Raw genomic sequence first — 17,365 nt, 5'->3', positions numbered from 1 at the left:
TGGGACAGGTTGTAAGGAGAAGTGGTTTTGGTTTATTGGTACTATAGATAGGTTTGGATATGAAGTGGAAGAATTATTATTGGTGAGGGCAAGGATGGATTTGGTGAAGTATTCATTGAAATGGGTGGCAATATTATTGGAAGTGGTGTTGATGTTATGGGGTGGAATAGGTGGTGTTGATGTTAGGGGGTGGAATACTGGTCTTACCTGGTTGTATTTTATTATTATTTATGTAGATTTTATTAATGGAGGCCCAAAATTTGTGTGAATTAGTCTTGTGCCCGGATTGGATTTCTATATAGTGGTTCCTTTTGTCTGACATAATTTGTTTTTTGGCTTTATTTTGTAGCTCCTGATATGCCTGCCTATTACTTTGAGTTTTATTTTGACTCCATGTGTCCCAGGCTTTGTCTCTTTGTTTAAGAAGTAGACGGTATCACTGGTCAGCCAGGGGGCATAGTTGGATTTAGTTCTTACAGTTCTGATAGGAGCTAGGTGGTTGGGAATGTTAAGGAAAGTGTTGTTGAAGTGGTCTACAGCACTATCGAGGGGGAGAAATTATAAAGGTCTCCAGCTGCATTGATTAAGTGCAGATATGAACTCTTGGGTTTTGAAATTCGTTGTATATCAGATTTGTTGGAGGTTGCAGGATTTTTTGGATTTACTTGGTGCATAATTACATAGGTGGGTAGGTGATTACTGAGGGTGTCTGGGAGGGAACCTGAAAGGTAGGATTTATGTGGTCTGTTGGTGAGGATCCATTCTAGGATGGACTCCTTTTTTGATGTTTTATCTACACATGTTTTGGTATTGATTAATTGAGTGAAGCCATGTAGATTAATGTGGCTAGTGGGGTGGACTGAGTCACAGGAGGACCAGTCAATATTGACGCCACCTAGTAAGATTGTTTCTTTGGGAAACTTTTGGGAAGCCCAGTCTAGAATTAATTCTACAGTATTAATGTTATTGCCAGGGGTATGTATGCACCAATTAAATATAGGTGTTTTTTGGAATTAATTTTTAGCTTGGTGAAAATAGTCTCTGCATTATTGAAGTCGGGTGGGTTGTTGAGTAACATTTCAATGGTCAGGTTATTTTTGAAGAGGAGAGCTATACCACCATCTCTTTTAGATGTCCTCCTATCTTGTCTAAGCACGTTGTAACCTGGTGGAGCAAATTCATTGTTATGTGGTTTTAGTCAGGTCTCAGTGAGAAGGACTAAGTCAGGGGAGTAGAGGGCCAGGCTAGCATGTAGTTCTGGTATTTTATTCACTAGTCTTCTAATGTTGATGTTGAGTATAAGGAGGTCAGTGGATTTCCTGGAGGAGTTTAGGATGTTATTTGTATAGAATGTAGAGCCAGGATTTGGGTTATTTTTTGGAGGGGGGTTCGTTGAGTGCACAGTACTGCTACATTTGATAAGGTGACTGGATTGGTGAGTTTAGACTGGCAAACTGGGTTTCACTAACTTGACAAATGGCCACTTCATATATTAACACATTTTTCACTTAGTGACAAGTTATGTGCACAGGAACAGATATATGAGGGTGACAACGCAGTTATCTGAACAAATGTAGAATAAACTGCATGAATGGCAACTAAGCTTGACAAAATGGAATGAAAGCGCATGTGATGTCATATACGAAGCTAATGCATTTATTTAGATTGTATTCATTTGTTTATTTGTCCTTGTTGACCGGGAAAAGTCTGACTGGGTAAAATCCATTTTCAGTGGAGGACCGGGGAGATAAGCTCTGCATTTAAGTTACACATGATGTATATTTATAATTGCAGGGTAAAAACAACTATACATGAGCATATTTACATGCTTTTTACATATTTTTAAACATTTCTTATATGAACGTAAAATTTTAACACACACAAAAAAGAAAAAAATTAACAAGAATTGGCTAATTATTGAATCGAGAAGTAGCATACAGTAACAGTTAATGTATTTATAGCATGGTGGCTACAGGGAAAAGATCAAACTGGGGTGTTTTTGAGTTTAATGATAATTTACAGACAAGTAGAATATAGCTTAAAATAAAAGAGAGATGAAAGGAGAAGTTATGCAAATGAGCAGGAAGATAAAAGGACAGAACAACTGTAGTTAGTAGTGGGGTGTAAGAGAAGGAGGAAAAATAAGAGTTTAGGAAACAAATGCAGTATGAGGAAGAGCAATAAGCTACAAAAAGACTGGGAAACAAAGTGGCTGTAAGAGTTGGAGAAAAGTAATCTGAGTAAAGCTAGCCACGTGAGCAGAAGGAACAAAGCCATCTTTAGCATAGGTGCTATTTAAGCAACGTTTTGAAACTATTTAAGTTTTCTATCTGTTTTAACTGTGTGGGGATTTCATTCCAGAGATATGACACATGATGAGAGTAGGGAGGGTCTCCAGTGGTGTTGAATGTCTTACTGATACATAGTAAAAGTTAATTGCTAGAGCGAAGGTCTCTAGTGGGTGCATAGTACATTAGAGTATTTTGTAATGCTGGGCATTTGTCTGGAGAGTGCAATAGGTTGTCGGCAATGATTAAATGTGAGTGTGTCAACTGCTTTGGCAGTTTAAGTCAGTTTAATTGTTTTAATGCAAGGCAGTGATGTGTTTTATAAGGTTGGCTGTTGCAAATATAACTATTTTGTAATAGCAACAGGCTAGTTTCGTTTTATAAATAGTGTTGATATTTGTAAGAATGAGGAAACATATAATAGAGAAGGAAGGAGGTATGTTACTGCTAAAGTAATCCGAGCTTGATCTGTCAGGTATTGTTGAGCTCTATAAATTGAGATGAGTTTTTGGTGAATTTTCTTGATGGAATGAAGTATGTGGTGATCAAATTTGAGATGTCATCTATTATGACTCTGAGTAGTTTAGTTTGCCTTATAGTTTCTATTTTTGTGTTATTACATCTGTGGTGGTGCAGCAGTAGTGTTGTTGCCTCACAGCAAGAGGTTCTCCCGTTCGATTCTCGGCTGGAGTGCAGGGAGTGCCTTCTGTGTGGAGTCTGCATGTCCTCCCCACAGTTTGGTGGGCGTTCAAAAGACATACGTAAATGGGCATGCCTTCGCTGAAGGTTGAATGTCGAGCTGGCACCTTGGCATTCATGCAAATCTATTGCCAATCATTAGCAGACCGGAGTTCCACTGTGGCGACCCCTAACCGGGAAAAGCCGAAAAGACAACAACCTGAGGTAATATAAAATGTGTGCTTCTGGATAAGGTGTTATGTTAGAGTAAATAGAATAAGTTTGTTTTGTTTTTGGCATGAAGCAACAAGTCAGAATTTTTTAGACATATTTCAATGTCAGTGAATGATTTTTGAGTGATTTCTTGTAATTTTGCTATGGATGGGGTAGAGCAGATACAGATTGCATCATAAGAATATTGTACAAGAGTATGAAGTATTGTTGTGGTATGAAGTTTATTTATTAAAATATTAAATCGAAAGGGTATGAGTATTGACCCTTGGGGAACCCCAGCAGAGGTTGGTTAAAATGCTGAAAGGTTTTGTTGCCATTTACTTGTCTGATGATGATTGCTTAAATAACTGCAGAAACCAGGAGAGGGAGTATTATGTGAGACATAGTATTGCAGGTTCAGAGAGAAGCTTTTGGTGGGACACTGCATCAAATGTTTTGGAAAGTTCAAGGAAAAATGAAGAAATAAGGATGCTCTCATTTTTGTATTGGTTTACTATGCTGGTGAATTTGAGGAGGGCAGCAGTAGTACTGTGGTTGGGCCTGAAACTATGCTGGGTGTTGAAGAGGAGATTGCGTTTGGTTATACGTTTCATAAGCTGAGAGTGAATACATTTCTCATGGATTTTAGAGAAGGGTAATAGGATATCAATAGGTCTATAGTTTTCTAACTCTGTTGAAGTACCTCCTTTGTGAATGGGTATAAAACTGGAATTTTTTTCCAGATGGATGGGACATAATTTTCAGTTATTGATCAGTTGATTAGAATGGACACATGGAAGGCTTGTGCTTCTGCACTTATTTTGAGGTACTCAGTGGGAAGGTTGTTGGCAGTTGAGATTGTTGCTTTTAATTTGGCTGTAATTTTTTTATGGTTGATGTTGGGATGGACAGAGAACTAAAAGTCAGTGCATTGCTTTTGAGAACAGATGGAAGTTGGAGGGGTAAAGTGAGGTGGTCATTGATTAGTGCTAGAACTGACTGGATAAAATGAGTGTTGACCCGAATGGCAACAGACTCTTTGTTGTTTAAAGTAGAAGGATAGGGAGTATTGGTATGGCCAGGGTGTAATAGTTTACTTAGAGAGGACCAAAAAGGCTTGAGATAGTTTTAGTGCTTTTTTTGAGATCACTGTAGTATGATTTCTTGTTAGATTTAACAAGGATGTTGGTACATTTTCTAAGATATCTAAAAGTGTGGTAGGCATGTTGTGTTTTATTGTCATACCATTCTTTCCATGATTTAGCTCTTTGCAGCATGATCTGCTTGGTCTCTGTTGTCAGCCATGAAGCTGTGCTAGATTTTACCCTTCTTGCCCTAACTGGTGCTAAATCATTTAGTATTTTTAGGAAGGAGTAATTGAAATGTGTAACTGCTTCATCTAGGGGCATTACTCTTAATACATTCAAGTTGTAGTGGGACAGGGCTGCAATAAATGTTTCTGTCAAATTTGGTTGAATTGCATACTTGTTTAGAGATTGTTTTGGTGAACCATGTTGTTGTCTGATTACATAGGTTGGGAGGTGGTCATTTATAGTATCTGGCAAGCAACCAAAAGATTTTCCCCGGGATTCAGGATAATCTGTGCAGGAATAGTGCTATTCCTGCATGGAGTGGATCATGCCCATGTAGAACAGCAGTGTACCATGCATATTAATGAAGACACACTGCTGTATTCTCCAAATGGACATGATCCATGTATGAGCACAGGGGGATGTCCGAGCAGTGCTTGCACAGTACACATGCCCCCTGCACTCTAGAATTGCCATACTGCAATTCCAAAGCAACTAACAGCACCCCCGGACACTGGTGTCATAGCATAACAGTGTCTGTGGACAAAATACAGTAAAAACATGCAAAAGCACAACCCCCACAATGGTCCAGCACAGATAATGTCTAGAATGGTATGACAGTGTACATGCTGGCATACAAAATAAGTAAGCATGTTCATGAGAGGAACATTTAAACCAATTCCCCCATGTATGATGTAGTTGTGCAGATGTCTTGCCCTAAGATGCAAAAAGCAATGTGCATACCCCTACAGTAAACAAAATAAAACACATGTTTATTTTATTTCTTTCCATCCCCAATAAAGTTTAAGCATAGCTGAGCGGGTGTGCGTGTCACGCAGCTGTGTCTAGCATAGCTGAAACATCCGAAGGAGCTAAATGGAAACATACAGCCAATGCAATCAAAGTAAAATAGTGTAGTTGTTAGAGCATTCGTTTAGCATGCAGTCATTCACAGTTCAAGCCCCAATACAGTCAACTCATTTTTATATGTGAAAACAGCAGTAAAAGTATCTTTTTTATAAATAGGTAGTGAATAATATATATTTGTTAACCAGGGTAGTGTAGCAGGTCCAAATGTGAGGTGTCAGTGTAGTACAGATGTGGAACCCCCATATGAACACAAGTGTCCCATACAGTATAGCCACAAATAATATAATGTAATGAAAGCAGATAGGGAGATGTTAGAGAAGAGAAACATACATATCATAAGATGTCATTAAGAAGAAATCAACCCCACAATCCTGATAGTCCATAAAATGAAAGATGAACAATGCTAAATTGTGCTCAGTTATGCTTAGCCATAATTAGCAAAGCTAAGTGGATTTGTGCACTGGTAAGCAATGCTTAGCATCTACCCCTTTAAGCAATGCCTATCTGTGCTAAGTGGGTTTGCCCGTCACTTACCTTCGCTCAGCAAATTCAAAACAGTCCAATCATGGCAAAGTGTGGGAAATCAGCCCTGCTTAAACCATGCAGGCTGGAATACAGCCCATAACCAGTTGTAGCTCATCACTGCAGGCACTATGGCTGGTGTTGGTGAAGGTGTGCACTTTCGGGTGTAGTGCTAGGGCATTCAGGAGTCTAGGGTCGTGGTTGGACTCCTAGTACAAAACCATGAATGGAGACTGTTGCAGGACCAGTACCAGGGCTCCCAGTACAAAGCAGAGGCCTGGGACCATCTAGCATGTGGCCTCACCAGTGCCACTGGGATCTCTCAGACTGGTGAGCAGGTCCAGCACCACTTTGCTGACTTGAAGCATAGGAAGAGGGAGCTCTTGGACCAGTGGGACCAGGATGCATGGGTGAGGAATGTTCCAGTTGTGTGTACGTATCAGTATCAATAAGTGTTTTCCAAAGTCCAGCCTGTGTATGTGATGGATAGGTATGCATAAATGTTTTGCTATCTCCTGTACAGCTGCAGATGAGAGGGCCATGAACATGGATGCCTATGCCAGCGGGCTGCTAAGGCTGCATCACATGGCTGGTGAGTACAAATCTAGCTTGTAGTATTTATGGCAAATAAATTTAAAGGAGAAGAATGTCACCTGTCAGTATTTAAAAATGGGTGCGATTTGTACTGAATAAATGAGACATTAGCAGAGTAATAGTGATGTACAGGGTATATATCAATAAAAGTGTTAGTACCTGTCAATAAAAGTCAAAACCCCAGACTGGTCGTGTTTACTTTGGTATGTGGTGGTATGAATTGAAATGTGTACAGTTTGTGCACAGCAGCTATACCTCTGAAAGCATTAAACAATCAAGGCTCATCCCACAAAGATTGTGGAGTTGTAAAACAGGAGATTAACTATATGAAATGTTCTGTGCACCAAGATCTGATACCTGAATAGTAATGCTGTGTTAACCAGTGTTTTCCAGACTGTGCTATGTCAAAGTATTAATGCACAGTATAAGAACTATCTGCCATGCAGGAATGTCAGAATTACAAGGTCAGATTATACAACCAAGAGAATATTAGGCAGAAAACAGTCAAACAAGAGACAGCAGTTTCTCAATACCTCATTCTGATGAAACACAAACTTTGTTCTATTTTTATGCACAAACAGGCACTGTTCGAATCCCAGGAGTAATAGTAAGCTGTATGCATATTTTCATCCAGGAATATGTGAATATGTGTAGAAACAGTCAGGTAGTATTAACATAAATTTCCTCCAAGGGTCTGCTAGGTAAGAAAAGGTATATCTTAGCTGTAAGAAGGCTGTATTTATACACTGTGTACAACACCCACTGTCCAACCCCAAGGCTGCAAATGAGAGCAAGATAAGGATAAGTACATACACCAAGTAGTCTCCTCCAAGAAATGTCCCTCAAGTGTTACGCTGTCATAGCTAGTGGTCACTGCTGCTCACACCCAGATTGACTGGCAGTAGCGCACACACACGCGCACACACACACACACACACACACACACACACACACACACACACACACACACACACACACACACACACACAAACATTATGAGTGGGCATATGTAACCCTGACAATGTGAATATGGATAGAAACAGTCATGTAGTGTTAACAGAAATATCCTCCACAGGTCTGCCAAATAAGAAAAGGTATAAAGTAGCTGTAAGAAGGCTGTAATTATACACTGTGTACAACACTCACTGTCCAAGCCCAAGGATGCAAATAACAGCAAGATAAGTACATACATCAAGTAGTCTCCTCCAAGAAATGTCCCTCAAGTGTTGCGCTGTCACAGCTAGTGGTCACTGCCGCCCACACCCAGGGTGACCAACACAGACACACACACACACACACACACACACACACACACACACACACACACACACACACACACACACACACACACACACACACACATACACTCACACAGTATGAGTGCACATATGTAACCCTGACAATGTGAATATGGGTAGAAACAGTCAGGTAGTGCTAACAGAAACTTCCTCCACAGGTATATCAGGTAAGAAAAGGTATAAATTAGCTGTAAGAAGGTTGTAATTATACACTGTGTACAAACATACCACTGCCCAACCCAAGGCCATAGGTCAATGTAAAGTGAGGTAATACCTGGAGATTAATGATTAGAGCAATGATAATTAGATTTGTGAGCAATTGAAGTCTATACAGTTGTTAAGTGACATCTCTCTCTCTCCTCCACCATATCTGCACCAATAATATAAACACATAACTCAATGGGTATGTTTTTCACCAAGCCTACTGTTGGGACATGTGTCCTATTGTTCTACAAATATTTAAACATTTGACTATTAATGTTCCCTGTTCATTTACTATAATTGGTGGCCTGTTGCTATCAGTGTAACCTGCATGCTGTTACAATGCCCACTGTGATTCCATATATGCATATGTTATGTTTGCTATGCAACTGTTCCAAATCTGTTGTTTTGGGTTAATGGGAATACCTATGCATGCTGTTATATCTAATCCTGGAATGTGCTTTGCATGACTAACCAGCATATGTTAAAAAACTGCAACACCATAGCACATCTGGGAAGGCCTATCCCAGCAGATCTGCCTATCCTGCCTCAACTGGCCATGGCCCTGGGCCCCAGCACATCTGCAACCCAACCCAGGACCTCCTCTTCCACTGGTCCTGCACCACCTTTGGGTGGAACTGCCTCGGGGGATGGGGCCCATGCCCCTGGGAGCGGGCATGGACAGGACACTGTCACCCATCATCAGGTCTGGGGATTGGTGCATAGCAAGCTTTGAAAGAGTTCAAAGATCTGCTAGGCCAGCTTGATGGCCATGTGGCACATCTTGAGGGTCAGACTGCCCGTCCTGCTTTACCCTCAGCACAGCTACCTTCAGGGCCATGAAGGTTCAGTCATGACTGCCCATGGGTGGGATCTCAGTCCCACTGTATCCATTAGGGGGCTCATGGGTGTCCGATTCCCAACCGCCCTCCCCATCCAAGGTGTTTACCCACCATGTGTTATATACCACCCCTGTCTGCTGTCTTCTCTGTCTTCCTACCCAACCTACCTCCCCAAATATACATACTATTTTTCCCCAACATCCCACTCTCACTTTATAAAAAAAAAAAAAAAAAAAAACAGCAATCTGTTCTCACAAAAAAATGTCGCCCCAGACATAGCTGTCCATTTCACACACATGTCCACTGGACACATGAAATCTGGTCTAATTGGCTTAACAACACATTACTGTTGCCCTGCCCCTTTCTAAGGAGCTTGAGTGTCCAAATTTACCTCCAAATTCTGTACAAATGCATAGCTGTAGCTGTATCAGAAATGGACAGCTATGGACCTTCCCTACACCCATCCTGCACACCCCTAGCTATCTATCACATTGTTTTTCTCTCTGTGTGCCCCCTTTTTCACCATTTTCCCATCACCCCTTTTTTATTTTCTTTTAAAGAAGTTAGCACTGGAGTAAGTAGGAGTAAGCTGCAATAAGTAGCAGTAAGCATCAGTAAGCGAGTTTGCTCGATGCTAAGAGATGCCTACACAGATTAAGCAGTTTCCCATTTAACTGTGTGTTGGCATCCCTTACCACTGCTCAAACCCATGAAAACCCACTTACAACTACTTAAAACTGCCTTAATCACCCTGTCTCCATCAGCCACTGTTGTGCTCAGCAGCAATATAATCAGCCCTGCCAAGTCTTGAACCAAGGATCCAGTACACCATAGACAGAGCAATGTACCACTACACCATCTAAGCTGTAATAATGAATGCTGTTTTTTAAAATATATCATTCAGTACAGATACTGAATCATAGGGAACAAACACTTTGGAATCAGTCATGTTTATTACATATAAAAATAGACATATAGATGTATATGGTGATAGATAAATATGAAAAAGGATATACATCAGATATATGAAGCTATACATATAAAATAAATATGTATAGAATATATACATATATATTGTTATATAAACATATGTATAGATATAAAAAAACTGATATATAATATAAATATATATATATATATATATATATATATATATATATATATATATATATATATATATATATATATATATATATATATGGTTCTACCGTAGATAAACGAAATACCACATAACCGACAAGCAGTTAACCGACAACACGAAAACTGATATCACCGACAACGTAAATAACCGACTCTGAAAACGCTGACATTGGTATGCTAATAGCGCCTCTCGCTCCTACCACGTTCCAGGTAATGTAGATAGTTGTCTGTAATCAGCATGGAGTAAAAACTTACACAGAACAAACCTACTTGATAGTAACTGTAACGCCTGATAGTGACAGTGAACTATTTACATTACCTGGAACGTGGTAGGAGCGAGAGGCTATTAGCATACCAATGTCGGCGTTTTCAGAGTCGGTTATTTACGTTGTCGGTGATATCAGTTTTCTGTGTTGTCATGTCGGTTAACTGCTTGTCGGTTATGTGGTATTTCGTTTATCTAAGGTAGAACCATATATATATATATATATATATATATATATATATATATATATATATCAGTATAGATATATTTAAAATATATATATATATATATATATATATATATATATATATATATATATATATATATATATATATATATATATATGCCCATAACATGTAGTGGAGTCATACCCAGCACCATACCTCTACACCTCTTAGTACAATAATTCTGGACAAAGGCTGTCAAAATGGGGGGGCAATGTTCCAAGAACAGGGGTATAACGTATGTAATGCAGTTATAAATGTAGAATGTTCCTACAGTAACAGGGTTCATGTCAGCTTACATGTCCAGAAGGATGTGGGGTCTGAAACTGAAACATATGTCATCATTTACAGACAGAAATCATCACATCATTACAGTGTGATTTACCAAAGAAATTACAATAATTATTCTGTGGAACCAAACATACATATGAACAATAATCCTGTATAGTCTGAAACTATCTGGCCAGTCGAGAGGTATGCTCAGAACCCCTTAGTGCAAAAAATCTGGACCAAGCCTGACTGGGGGGTGTAAATCCATGAACATTTCCCAAATACTGGAGTAGATAAAGTGACAAAGTTGATGCAGTAACAGTCTCCTGTCTGTTGAGCCATATATTGATTGGAATAGCCAAAGTCCAAAACCAAATTACTCCTCACTACTCAGTGACATACATCTTCACATCGTCCCACTGATATGTCAGACATACACAACACATATGGGGGCCAGGCAACAGTACATCTGATAAATATTGCAACATAATATCACAGTAAGGGGACTACACTGAGCTGCTAGGCATGTATAAACTACAGACAGAGTGACACAACACAAACCCAATTTTGCTATGGGGGAATACACATATAATTGCAACTATATCAGGCACTACAGGGATGTAACAGTACTGACCAACAGACACCACTGTGAAAGTGCATACCCAGAACCAATCTCACCACATTCAAAGTGGCATACTGGTAAGCCACAGGAACAGTAGAGTATATGGAGTGTGTGAACAAAATCATCAGCATGTTTGCCAGTCACACACTTATACTGGCCCAATTCACAGTGTAGTCTGATGCCTGACTGTGGTATGGGACATGTCTCAGGCTGCCTCTACAAACATATACAGCTGATAGAGCACCAGAAGCTGGAGCAGCATGTAAAGTCAGATAGAAAAGGACCATCAACAATTACATCTACCCCCCGCTACATGGGCCAAATAACACACCCACAATACACTGCTACACAGTCCTAACAGTCTGTCAACAATTGCCAGAAATACACAGTCCTCTCAACTGTATAGAGTCCAACAGAATGTTCAGGATTCATCCTCATATATAAGGCCTTTTACATGTAACATGTCTGGCAGTCTGATACATAACTGGGATGATATTTGGAATGAAGTCACTATATAATGATATACTACACCTATACACCTCTTACAGCATGACATCTGGATAAAGCCTGACATATTTGGGGGCAGAGGGCCAAACACAGGGACGTTATTGACATATTGCTGTCATAAACTGAGAACGTTGCTGACATAACAGGGTTGTTGTAACATATCTGTTCTGAGGGATATGAGGTCAGAAACACACATGGATGTTACCATTTACTGACTGCAATCCCCAGAATATCCTACTGCATTTCAAAGGCCAAGAAATGCGTGAGTAACACACCAAATATAACAGTCCAATCTCTGGCCAGTCTGCGGATACTCCTACATTTGGAAGTTATGTCAACCACATAACACTATCAGACTTAAAGTCATGCAGCGCAGCCATATCCACACAAACCCTGTCAGACTAGCATTGTTTCAACTGTATAACAGCAATGCTTACATTCTGTCTCCATTCTCTTCCAGTTTGTTGGGCTGTCTCCATAGCGTTTGTTGTAAGAGGTATTCACAACTACATTCTGTGATGCTGTTTGTCAGACACCTCCATGAAGTACTCCTCCCAGGCAAGGAAAAGGGGCAACGCCCACATGAAATAATCAGTTATAGGAGTGTGTTTCCATGCTATTGGGTATGGGAATGATACCACAGCTGTTCCACATGTAATTAGCAAGTGGGGGACTCCAATTGGTGCACAGGCCATCAGCTGCTCATAAGCATTTACCTACTAAAGGCAAGATGCTGGCTATACAAAACAGATGTATAGCCTTCATATGTCTCAAAGAGAGAGAGAGAGAGAGAGACACACACACACAACCACAGAAACAAACAGGCAGACACACACACAGACATACACACACACACACACACACACACACACACACACACACACACACACACACACACACACACACACACACACACACACACTGAGACTGATGGAGTATACCAACTGAACTGAAAACAAATAAACACAGCTATGTCAAACAATCAAGTCTGTAATGGAATGAAGTAGGGTGCATGTAAACATGGAAAATAGGAAGGCCAAACAATATTATGTCTCAACAACACATGCTGTACTGATATATTGCAGAGCAGAACCTATGGCCATAGAAACTGTGTATGTCTGCAGTGACATAGAACCCAGCTCAGGGCCCTGAGTCAGCCCAGCAAAGGATGGCTCACATATGACCAATACTGGAGTGTGTGTTGCACAATACTGACAGTGCTACTGCTAGGCCACACCCAGTGCAAATCATACCATCAGTAACTCTGCTGTGTCAACCTCTGACTTGTGCTTCTTTTTTCATTGCCGGTGTCTCCAACCCATATAACATATTTGGTCTCACTACCCTCTTGTAGACCTTCCCTATCATTCTTAATGGTACTTATCTGCTCCAAATCACACATGACACTCTTCCCACCACCCACATCCTGCCCGTACTCACGTCGGCATCTCTCCCACACACTCTGAACTATTGTTCCCAAGTATTTACACCTATCCACCTTTGCAAACTGTACCATCTGCATCTTCACACTGTACACTGTGCAGAAATGTAGCGTTTATCTTGTAACAATGCGTAATGTAAATCTGCTGACAATACCTCTCCATCACAACTACATAGGTCCCTCTGGTCACTACATGGGACAGAAGCCTGAACCCAGTAAGTATGGAGTTTCCCTGTTGTGGCTCACCAGTACCTCAGACATGCTAAGGGTAATGCATGTAACCATGCACACATCTGTTCCATTTGGCAACATCTGCATGTTCACCTGTGGTGATGTTTACTGCATTGCATCATGGTGGTCATGATAGAGGTCTATTTGCAGGCGATGTCACATATCTGTAGCATACCTCAGAACCTGTCATTGTAGGGCATCGGGACAAAGACTGACAACATGGGGGGACAAAGGCCCCAAAATAGGGGCATATTGTAGAAATCAGTGGTATACAGTGCATATAAATGGTGTACACACCTGTTAGAATGCCAGGTATGTGTGATATACAAAAATGGCAGCACAATAGACAAGTTCAGAATAATGCCAAACTTTCATGTGACCTATAACCTGTACAATTCAATTGTAAATTAAACAAATTTGTCATGGGAACAATAATGACACATTACAATAGTACATCAACCTAGATGCATATGTGTGCACAGGCTGAAGCTAGTATTGTGTTGAGGCAGCTTTTCAATATAACTACAGCAGTACATCTTAATGGGTACACAACAGCCATCAATTACAGAGACTCTTTGATTAACAGCAATTAATGGTCAGCTGTGCTATCAGGATTATTCCAACATATACCCAGTTGCCTGCTACAGCAACAGCCATGGATCACATAGAGCTGATGAAGCTGCTAAGGGACCACATGTTTGAGATGTATCAGCCTGAAGAAGGGTACCCAAACATTCCCACAGCATTGCATGTACCATGGAACAGAGCAGACAGTCATCAAAAGGTGGTAAAAATATGGGGCTACAGTGACATTGCGAAGGAGTGGACATCCCACCAAAGTCTATGAGACTACATGACCAAAACTGGCCAGGGAGGCTGCCAAGAGCCCTACAGCAACAGTGAAGGAGTAGCAGGAATAACCAGCAGTTACTGGGCATGTACTACATGTCACAACAACCTTCCATGGTCTCCACATGTCCTGTCTATAGGGTAAGGTTGGTAGATGGCAGAAGTTCCTCACATCAAACAATATCCAAGCTTGGTGAAATTTCAAAAATAATACATCAGGTGTCCAAAAAGCAAGTGGGAAAATGTGTTATAGTAATATGGGACCATGGTTGTACTCATTAGCCACAATTCTAACAGGTGTGTTTGGCACAATATCATCACTGCACAGCACCACAACACTGCCATCCCCACAGTATAGCATGGGGAAGGCAGTGCCTGGCTTCAGGGTTGCTGTTCACAAGCTGGAACTGATGCTGTTGCCAAGTTAGAGGGGGTTATGAACAGCTCAAAACACTGGTCCCTTGTGGCTCCAAAATGTTCTGGTGTCTGCCATATAGCTGTGGATGATGAGGAATTCCATCTTTCCACACAACAATAGCCCAAAACATACAGCCACATCAACAAAAGGATGGCTTCACCAGAACACAAGAAAATTTCTGCATTGGCCATGTCAGAGCCCACACCTACGTCTAAAATGCAGGGTGACCTGAAGAGAGTAGTGCACAGGGGATGCCCTTGCAATCTGACATAGTTGGAGGTATTTTGCAAGGGAGAGTGTGCAAACATTGGCAAGTCAAGATGTGCCATGCTGATAGAAACATTAACAAGAGGACTGCATGCTATGATTAAATCAAAAGTTGTTTTAACAGAGTATTACTTTAAAGGTGTGCACACTCATGCAACCAGACAATTGTACCTGTTTCAGTTACCAGATGTTACCTGTAACTGATGTGCATGTTGTTCAGTTGGATTGCACAGGTTATATGTCATATGAAATGATGACAATATTATGACCTGATTTCTGATGTCTAATGTGATATATGATGAAAACCTGGCATGTTAACAGGTGTGTGTACACTTACGATATCTACTGTAAGCTTGGGAAGTTGTTTGGGTAACCAGCTTTGTTTTAAAATACATGTACTGCAGGTTAGGCAGTCTGCACCTCCAATTAGGACATTACCTAATGGCACCATTCCACAGGCCAACCCAGTACTGTATCAGACAAACACAGGAGTTATGAGGAACGGACCAAACATATGAGCCACACATGTAAACATTCAGCAAAACCCTGTACAGTAGGGGGTATGTTCTGTAGGACTTTCCACAGTGTTTTACAGGTGAACAGCAATAGTTTACATAGGGTGCAGTGTGTGCTAGTTGAAGCGCCATCACCTACTAACACTACTCATGTATCCCAGAGGTGTATATTAGTAGTAACGGTAATTGGAAAGGGCTGCACTGCATGATGCTGAAGGTCCATCCAGAGTGTGTATATTATTGTCTGACTGTGTGTGGTGAATGTCCTCAGTTGGCTAATATGAGGTCTGTGTAATGCCTTTGAGGCACCTCACCTGTGTGTGTGTGTGTGTGTGTGTGTGTGTGTGTGTGTGTGTGTGTGTGTGTGTGTGTACTAGCAAACCTTATGGTGCCAGTAGTGATTTACATATGTTGGTTTTCCCTCACAGATGGACATGGTTGCTGTGGTCCCTCCTGCTCTGATACTGATGTCAGTGTCTCTGCAGAATCTGACCATGATGATACTTCTATTGAGGCACAGGTGGGGTTGTCAGGGGCTGATACTGTGCCATTGGTTGGCATCCCACTATTGTCAACCTAATTCCTGCACACAGTCATAATACCCACATATACCCTGTCACCAGTGGCCGCAGATAATGGACGGTTGACGGGTGGTGGCAAGGAACAGACTACTGTGCTGACTATGGCAAGTGAGGGTGCAGGCACTAGCCATAGCCAGAGTGCTGGTGAGGTCCCACACAGGCAGATGGGCAGCTGTGCTCAGATGAGGATTGCAGCCCATCATGTCCCTGTTGCATGTCCCATGACAGCAGTCACCAGTGCATGTCTCAGCCTGTCATGGAGGCACAGGCACGTAATGAATGTAATACCAGACATATACGCAGGGCTGTGGATGAGCATGTTCCTGGTGTTCACGGCAATATGAACTCACTGCAGCCATCTGTGAGCATACTGGGGTCATGGATAGATAGTGGGGGAGACTTTGGCACTCCTCGACCGTGGAATATCTGTGCTTGAGTGTTTGGTGGACACTGACAAGCAATCATGTGACTGTAGCGTAGCACCATAATCAGCTGAGGGTCTATGTGTCTGTGCACCATCACATTCCCATGCTGGCAGCATCACCAGCACTAATGAAGGGGGTGTGCTGTCCATGCCACAATGCAGCAGGCTATGGCCACATGCCCTGGTGGTGCCGGTGATACCCTCAGCAGACCCAGTTCCCATGTCCATGACCAGAGATGGTGAATTTTACACTCTACCATATACAGCCCACAGCTGTCCAAAATACCCCTGTGTAGGGCACCCATATGGCGTGACTGTGTCCATACAAACACACACACAACACCATCAGAAAAGTCACCTATACACACACACACACACACACACACACACACACACACACACACACACACACACACACACACACACACATACACCACCCCTGCACTGCCCATTTAATGAACACCCCACAAACACACACACATGATGTCAATCATGTGGCCCACCCTAGGCTTCTGGCAAATCCACACAACACCCTGTGCATATGATAATACCTGTGCCACATCCATGCCATCCATACCATCGATGCAGGGACATGCTTATATCGGTCTGATGTACAGGGTGACTTTAATAGAGTGTAGCTATTTCATGCTGTGTAAGGTGCTGTCATCTGACATTTGTAATGGGTACACATCAGAGTGTGTGTGTGTGTGTGTGTGTGTGTGTGTGTGTGTGTGTGTGTGTGTGTGTCTTTTCAGCCATGATGCATTATTGGTGTTAGTAACACTAAGCAAATGT

This window comes from Protopterus annectens, chromosome 5.part0 (assembly GCF_019279795.1).
Source record: "Protopterus annectens isolate FY-2018-M chromosome 5.part0, PAN1.0, whole genome shotgun sequence".
Lineage (NCBI taxonomy): Eukaryota > Metazoa > Chordata > Ceratodontiformes > Protopteridae > Protopterus > Protopterus annectens.
Note: the sequence above shows the minus strand (reverse complement) of the source record.